The following is a 7,292-nucleotide window of genomic DNA, read 5'->3' on the forward strand; positions in this document are numbered from 1 at the left end:
AGACCAGATAGTCACCCCAGGGAAAGAATAGTCTTCTGGGTATCAGGATGAACTGGCAGTGTCTCCTGTGGCAACACACCTAGAGACCAGATAGTCACCCCAGGGAAAGAATAGTCTTCTGGGTATCAGGGTGAACTGGCAGTGTCTCCTGTGGCAACACACCTAGAGACCAGATAGTCACCCCAGGGAAAGAATAGTCTTCTGGGTATCAGGATGAACTGGCAGTGTCTCCTGTGGCAACACACCTAGAGACCAGATAGTCACCCCAGGGAAAGAATAGTCTTCTGGGTATCAGGGTGAACTGGCAGTGTCTCCTGTGGCAACACACCTAGAGACCAGATAGTCACCCCAGGGAAAGAATAGTCTTCTGGGTATCAGGATGAACTGGCAGTGTCTCCTGTGGCAACACACCTAGAGACCAGATAGTCACCCCAGGGAAAGAATAGTCTTCTGGGTATCAGGGTGAACTGGCAGTGTCTCCTGTGGCAACACACCTAGAGACCAGATAGTCACCCCAGGGAAAGAATAGTCTTCTGGGTATCAGGATGAACTGGCAGTGTCTCCTGTGGCAATACACCTAGAGACCAGATAGTCACCCCAGGGAAATAATAGTCTTCTGGGTATCAGGATGAACTGGCAGTGTCTCCAGTGGCAACACACCTAGAGACCAGATAGTCACCCCAGGGAAAGAATAGTCTTCTGGGTATCAGGATGAACTGGCAGTGTCTCCTGTGGCAACACACCTAGAGACCAGATAGTCACCCCAGGGAAAGAATAGTCTTCTGGGTATCAGGATGAACTGGCAGTGTCTCCTGTGGCAACACACCTAGAGACCAGACAGTCACCCCAGGGAAAGAATAGTCTTCTGGGTATCAGGGGGAACTGGCAGTAGCTCCTGTGGCAACACACCTAGAGACCAGATAGTCACCCCAGGGAAAGAATAGTCTTCTGGGTATCAGGATGAACTGGCAGTGTCTCCTGTGGCAACACACCTAGAGACCAGATAGTCACCCCAGGGAAAGAATAGTCTTCTGGGTATCAGGATGAACTGGCAGTGTCTCCTGTGGCAACACACCTAGAGACCAGATAGTCACCCCAGGGAAAGAATAGTATTCTGGGTATCAGGGGGAACTGGCAGTATCTCCTGTGGCAACACACCTAGAGACCAGATAGTCACCCCAGGGAAAGAATAGTCTTCTGGGTATCAGGATGAACTGGTAGTGTCTCCTGTGGCAACACACCTAGAGACCAGATAGTCACCCCAGGGAAAGAATAGTCTTCTGGGTATCAGGGTGAACTGGCAGTATCTCCTGTGGCAACACACCTAGAGACCAGATAGTCACCCCAGGGAAAGAATAGTCTTCTGGGTATCAGGGGGAACTGGCAGTATCTCCTGTGGCAACACACCTAGAGACCAGATAGTCACCCCAGGGAAAGAATAGTCTTCTGGGTATCAGGGGGAACTGGCAGTATCTCCTGTGGCAACACACCTAGAGACCAGATAGTCACCCCAGGGAAAGAATAGTCTTCTGGGTATCAGGATGAACTGGTAGTGTCTCCTGTGGCAACACACCTAGAGACCAGATAGTCACCCCAGGGAAAGAATAGTCTTCTGGGTATCAGGATGAACTGGTAGTGTCTCCTGTGGCAACACACCTAGAGACCAGATAGTCACCCCAGGGAAAGAATAGTCTTCTGGGTATCAGGGTGAACTGGCAGTATCTCCTGTGGCAACACACCTAGAGACCAGATAGTCACCCCAGGGAAAGAATAGTCTTCTGGGTATCAGGGGGAACTGGCAGTATCTCCTGTGGCAACACACCTAGAGACCAGATAGTCACCCCAGGGAAAGAATAGTCTTCTGGGTATCAGGGTGAACTGGCAGTATCTCCTGTGGCAACACACCTAGAGACCAGATAGTCACCCCAGGGAAAGAATAGTCTTCTGGGTATCGGGGTGAACTGGCAGTATCTCCTGTGGCAACACACCTAGAGACCAGATAGTCACCCCAGGGAAAGAATAGTCTTCTGGGTATCGGGGTGAACTGGCAGTATCTCCTGTGGGAACACACCTAGAGACCAGATAGTCACCCCAGGGAAAGAATAGTCTTCTGGGTATCAGGGTGAACTGGCAGTATCTCCTGTGGCAACACACCTAGAGACCAGATAGTCACCCCAGGGAAAGAATAGTCTTCTGGGTATCAGGGTGAACTGGCAGTATCTCCTGTGGCAACACACCTAGAGACCAGATAGTCACCCCAGGGAAAGAATAGTCTTCTGGCTTCCATCCTTGAAGAAATAGGCTGAAAAGGTTCTTTTATATTCCGTTTGTAACAATCTGTCTCCAATGACACATCCAAAATCCAGAGTCTGTGTGTTGAGTTCAGGAATAGGTTAGTAATGGGACTGAATTACTTTCTTGCTTAACAGATTGTTGTAAACAACAAGTAAAGAAGGTTCTGAAAGGGTGGGACATGTTTTATCATGGCAACATGCAACAGACAATAACATACAACAATGCTTTGAAAATACATATAGCTCTCTCTGGTACCCTGCTTGAAAACTATCGAAGCACCTGGAATGGTATTCTTAGCATAAGGGTTTGTGTAGAGACAATTTGTGAAAATAAATCACATTGTCTGAGCTTTTTTCTCTCTGAATAACCTTCTATGCTAATTGAACCTGGATTGAAGAGAAAATAATGTAAGACTTGTTTTGTAGACAAGTGTTTCATAACTCCAGTTCTCCAGTACCCCGACACATTTCACATTTCCTCCTCAGGGGTTTGCATACTTGTCGAAATTACATGTTCAAAACTTCTTGCATTGGCCGGGAATCAAACCCGGGCCTCCCGCGTGGCAGGGGAGAATTCTACCACTGAACAACCAATGCCTTGGAAAGGTGAGTTAACCCCAAAGGCTGGAAATCGTATCATAAAGCTTTTTTTCCAATAATATTTTCCACTTTGTGGGCTCAGCAACATTGTTCACCCTAAAAATGTTTTGTCCTTTCTCCCCGTCGGGGAATTGAACCCCGGTCTCCCGCGTGACAGGCGGGGATACTCACCACTATACTAAAGAGGAGCAGGTGGGTCGTAGCTTTGAAAAAACGTGGAGTGTTGGTACTAACCTTAAGTTTGGAGTGTTGGGCTTAAACCCTTCTAACAGAAATATCTGTAGAGACTGAATGGTTGGAGCTAGGAACTACTATGACCCCTCTAAATATGATCCCCAATCAGAGACAACAATAGACAGCTGCCTCTGATTGGGAACCATACCAGGCCAACATAGAAATAAAAAATTTTAGTACCCACCCTAGCCACACCCTGACCTAACCAAAATAGAAAAATAAAAAAGACTCTCTAAGGTCAGGGCGTGACACCCTGGACATGCAGACCTGGTTCAACTTGTCAACTAATCACCAAACACTTAACAAATTGAATCGGTTGACTTTGTCTGGCACCCACAACAAAAATGTGTGCTGTTGGGGGCAATCATGATTAAAAACAATGTTGAAAAGGGGATAATGTCAACTAACTTCATTGGGTAGGCCTACGTTGGATGCAGAGAAAGTACATTGTGTCTACTAACCACTGTTTAGCCAACTGTGCAAGGTTTCTACCAGTAGCTTGCATGGTAAACATGATCAGCTAACAGTAAATCGGTAAATGCCCCCTTCTGCTGCTTGACAGGCAGAGCCCACAAAGGATGGGAAATTAACCGAAATCACTCATACTTGTCAGGCACTTTCATATCACTCAAATATCCAATTAATGGTACCTAATATTGAGAGATATCGTCAGGCTACCCTCATGTATCTGAAATGACATGATCCATTGATGTTTACTGATCATGAAAGCATGTGGTTACTTGCTGTATAACTCTGATGATGAATGTGGAATAATTGGGAATGTGTAGTTCTAGGCTCTTCAAGAGGTGATGATATTAAAACCAAATAGTTATAACATTTATTTAACAATCCCATAAACTTCACGCAGAACGTGTGGTCGCAACCAACAGTGGTCACTGAAAGATACTATCTGCTGCAACAGTGTACTTTTGAGTGTGGAATTTGCATGTGTGGAATTATTTTTGAGGTGATATGAAGGTAGAGGGATTTCTGTTTCTAGAACCGTATCGCAATTGAGAATCGATTCACATTTAGATGGAGTATGTGGCTGGTTTGCCTTGCAGGGACAATTTACTCTTTAAATAGAACATGTAAGGTCCTTGGACTAAGGAGTAAAGTAAGGCTGCTTGATTCCAATATTGGGCTTGGGGTCTCCTTGCCCCCCAGCAGACAAATCGAAACGCTCTGCACCTTATTGTGACGTTTATTGATAACTAGCATTCAACACACAACACCCCATAATGACAAAGTGAATATACTATTTCTTTTTTTGTGGATATGTATTAACAATTAAAAACAGAATCCATGCATCCTGTTTCCATTGGTCATCCTTGAGATGTTTCTACAACTTGATTGGAGTCCACCTGTGGTAAATTCAATTGATTGGACATGATTTGGAAAGGAACACACCTGTTGTCACGCCCTGACCTTGGAGAGCCGTTTTATTTCTCTATTTGGTTAGGTCAGGGTGTGATGTGGGGTGAGCATTCTATGTTTTGTGTTCTATGTTTCTTTATTTCTATGTTTTGGCTGGGTATGGTTCTCAATCAGGGACAGCTGTCTATCGTTGTCTCTGATTGAGAACGATACTTAGGTAGCTCTTGCCCACATGGGTTTTGTGGGTAGTTAATTTCTGTTTAGTGTGTGTTGTTCCTGACGGAGCTGTTTTGGTTGTCTCTTTGTTGTTTTGCATTTTAGTGTTCTGTTTGGAATAAACATGACGAACACGTACCACGCTGCGCTTTGGTCCTCACCTTCTTCCACCAACAGCCGTTACAAAAATGAGATGCATTCGCTACTGTGCTGTATATCATCACACTGTTGATATTCAGTAGCAACGGGCGCTAATTGCTTCTTGAATCCCATTGTGACGTATGGGGGGGGAACTTTTTGGCAGGTGGACGCTATTTGGCATGACAGGCCCCCTACGGGCCGGGCCTGGGCATTCATTATGCACCAAAACACTTGATGTTCTCCACCAGTGTATGTGAGCTGAGTTGGAGTAGAACGTGCCCAATTTCAGTGGAACATGGAGGGAGTTTTCCAAAGGCTGGATGGAGCATTGGCCTTCTCGCCCCCTCCAATTTTGCTCCAAGTAGTGCTCACTTCATGAGCTCGGGCTATGCCAGGCCCAGCATGCATTTGTAGTCTACTTGTGTGCTGCTATAGCCCCTTTCTTTAGCTACTTTCATCAAATATGCTAAATATTTTCATGGAACTGATCAAAATCAAGGTGACTTACAAAGATGAGGACCAAGAGAGGGAGTCCGGTGATGTAGTGTCCACAACTAAAGAATTGTTGTGGAATCTGGAAAGACACATCCCGAAGGCATGATGCTGTACTTACTACATGCACATGCTAAAATAAACTAATGAGGTGGGTAGCTAGCTAGCTAAGTGTGTCATTGTAGCAAAGTATTTATAAACAAAGAAATCATATCTTAAAAGTTGAGTTAACATTCGTTCTGTTATCAATACAATAGGCCATCATTGATTTTGGCCGAATAGACCTGGCATATTACCTCTTTCAAGGAGATTTCCATTTTAATAGGGTTATCTTCTTAGGGCTGCAATCCCGTTAACGGGATCGATATCACAACAGCCAGTGAAAGAGCAGGGTGCCAAATTCAAAACAACAGAAATCTCATAATTAAAATTCTTCAAACATACATGTATTTTATACCGTTTTAAAGGTATGCTTGTTGTTAATCCCAGCACAGCGTCCGATTTCAAATAGGCTTTACAGCGAAAACACCACAAACGTTTATGTTTCCAGCCAAAGATAGGAGTCACAAAAAGCACAAATACAGATAAAATTAATCACTAACCTTTGATGATCTTCATCAGATGGCACTCATAGGACTTCATGTCACACAGTACACGTATGTGTTGTTTGATAAATGTCATATTTATATAAAAAAAATCTGAGTTTAAATTGGCGCGTTATGTTCACTAGTTCCAAAAACATCCAGTGATTTTGCATAGCCACATCAGTTTGACAGAAATACTCATCATAAATGTTGATGAAAATACGAGTGTAACACATGGAATTATAGATATACCTCTCCTTAATTCAGTCCTTCTCAAATAGTGGGGTGCGCCCCCCTGGGCGGGCTCGGAGCAATGCCAGGGGGGGCGCGTGTGACCCCGGGGAACATGCTTTTTTTGCCGCAGGGAGTAGTTTTTTTTGCACCGAACAAGAGCACACAGCACAGAGCAGGAGATATGAAGTGCAGATAACAAACCCTTAAGAGACACCATGGAAACATATTTAACAGGGATGAAAAGAAAGGCGGAGAAAGACGGAGATAATGAGACAAACGTAAGTCTCCCGAAAGCTAAGACGAGGAAATATGACGAAGCGTATGTAGGACTTGGCTTCACTGTGACTACGGTGGGGGACGAGGAAAGACCGGTATGTTTACTGTGTCTATAAATGTTGGCAGCGGACAGCATGAAGCCAAATAAATTAAGGCGTCACTTAAAGACATTACACCCCAATCACGCTGATAAGCCACTTGAGTTTTTTCAGCGAAAACGTGCCGAATATTGCCAACAATCGTCCCGCTTTGTGAATGCTACTTCAGTAAACCAGTGAGCACTGTTAGCATCATATAAGGTGGCGTACCAAATTGCTCAGTGCAACAACAAAAAACCACTCCATTAGCAGAGGAGCTGATACTGCCTGCAGCATTAGACCTGGTCTGGATGACGCAAGTGCTGCAAAAATAACAACTATCCCTCTGTCCAATGACACTGATCATAAAGAGCAGCTGGTAGATAAACTCAAAGACAAACGTTTTGCCTTACAGTTCGATGAAGCAACTGACAGCAACAAAGACTGTTTGTTTATCGCTTATGTACGTTTTGACATGACAAACTTCCTGTGTGAGGATCTACTTTTTTGTAAATATGTCAGAGACAGAGACACAGCTGAAGAGCTATTCGAAATGCTGGACTGCTTCCTGACTGAGAATGGGCTAAAGTGGGAGAACTGCATTGGTGTTTGCAGTGATGGTGCACAGACCATGGCAGGGATGAGAAAAGGACTTCGGGCACTCATCAAGAAGGCCTCACCTAATGCTGAGTGGGCACACTGTGTTATACACAGAGAAGCACTGGCATCAAGGCACCTTTCCTCCGAATTAAGTGAGGTTATGACTG

The 7,292-nt window shown here is 44.7% G+C and overlaps 2 non-coding genes across 2 annotated transcripts; both read right to left on the reverse strand.

Annotated features, from left to right (window-relative positions):
* Positions 1–2,820: 2,820 nt before the first annotated feature.
* On the reverse strand, positions 2,821–2,891 carry trnag-gcc (transfer RNA glycine (anticodon GCC)). Its single transcript has one exon. It is a non-coding gene; the product is annotated as a tRNA-Gly (tRNA).
* Positions 2,892–3,010: 119 nt separating this feature from the next.
* On the reverse strand, positions 3,011–3,082 carry trnad-guc (transfer RNA aspartic acid (anticodon GUC)). Its single transcript has one exon. It is a non-coding gene; the product is annotated as a tRNA-Asp (tRNA).
* Between the last annotated feature and the right edge of the window lie 4,210 nt (positions 3,083–7,292).

Source organism: Oncorhynchus kisutch, linkage group LG29 (genome assembly GCF_002021735.2).
Source record: "Oncorhynchus kisutch isolate 150728-3 linkage group LG29, Okis_V2, whole genome shotgun sequence".
NCBI lineage: Eukaryota > Metazoa > Chordata > Actinopteri > Salmoniformes > Salmonidae > Oncorhynchus > Oncorhynchus kisutch.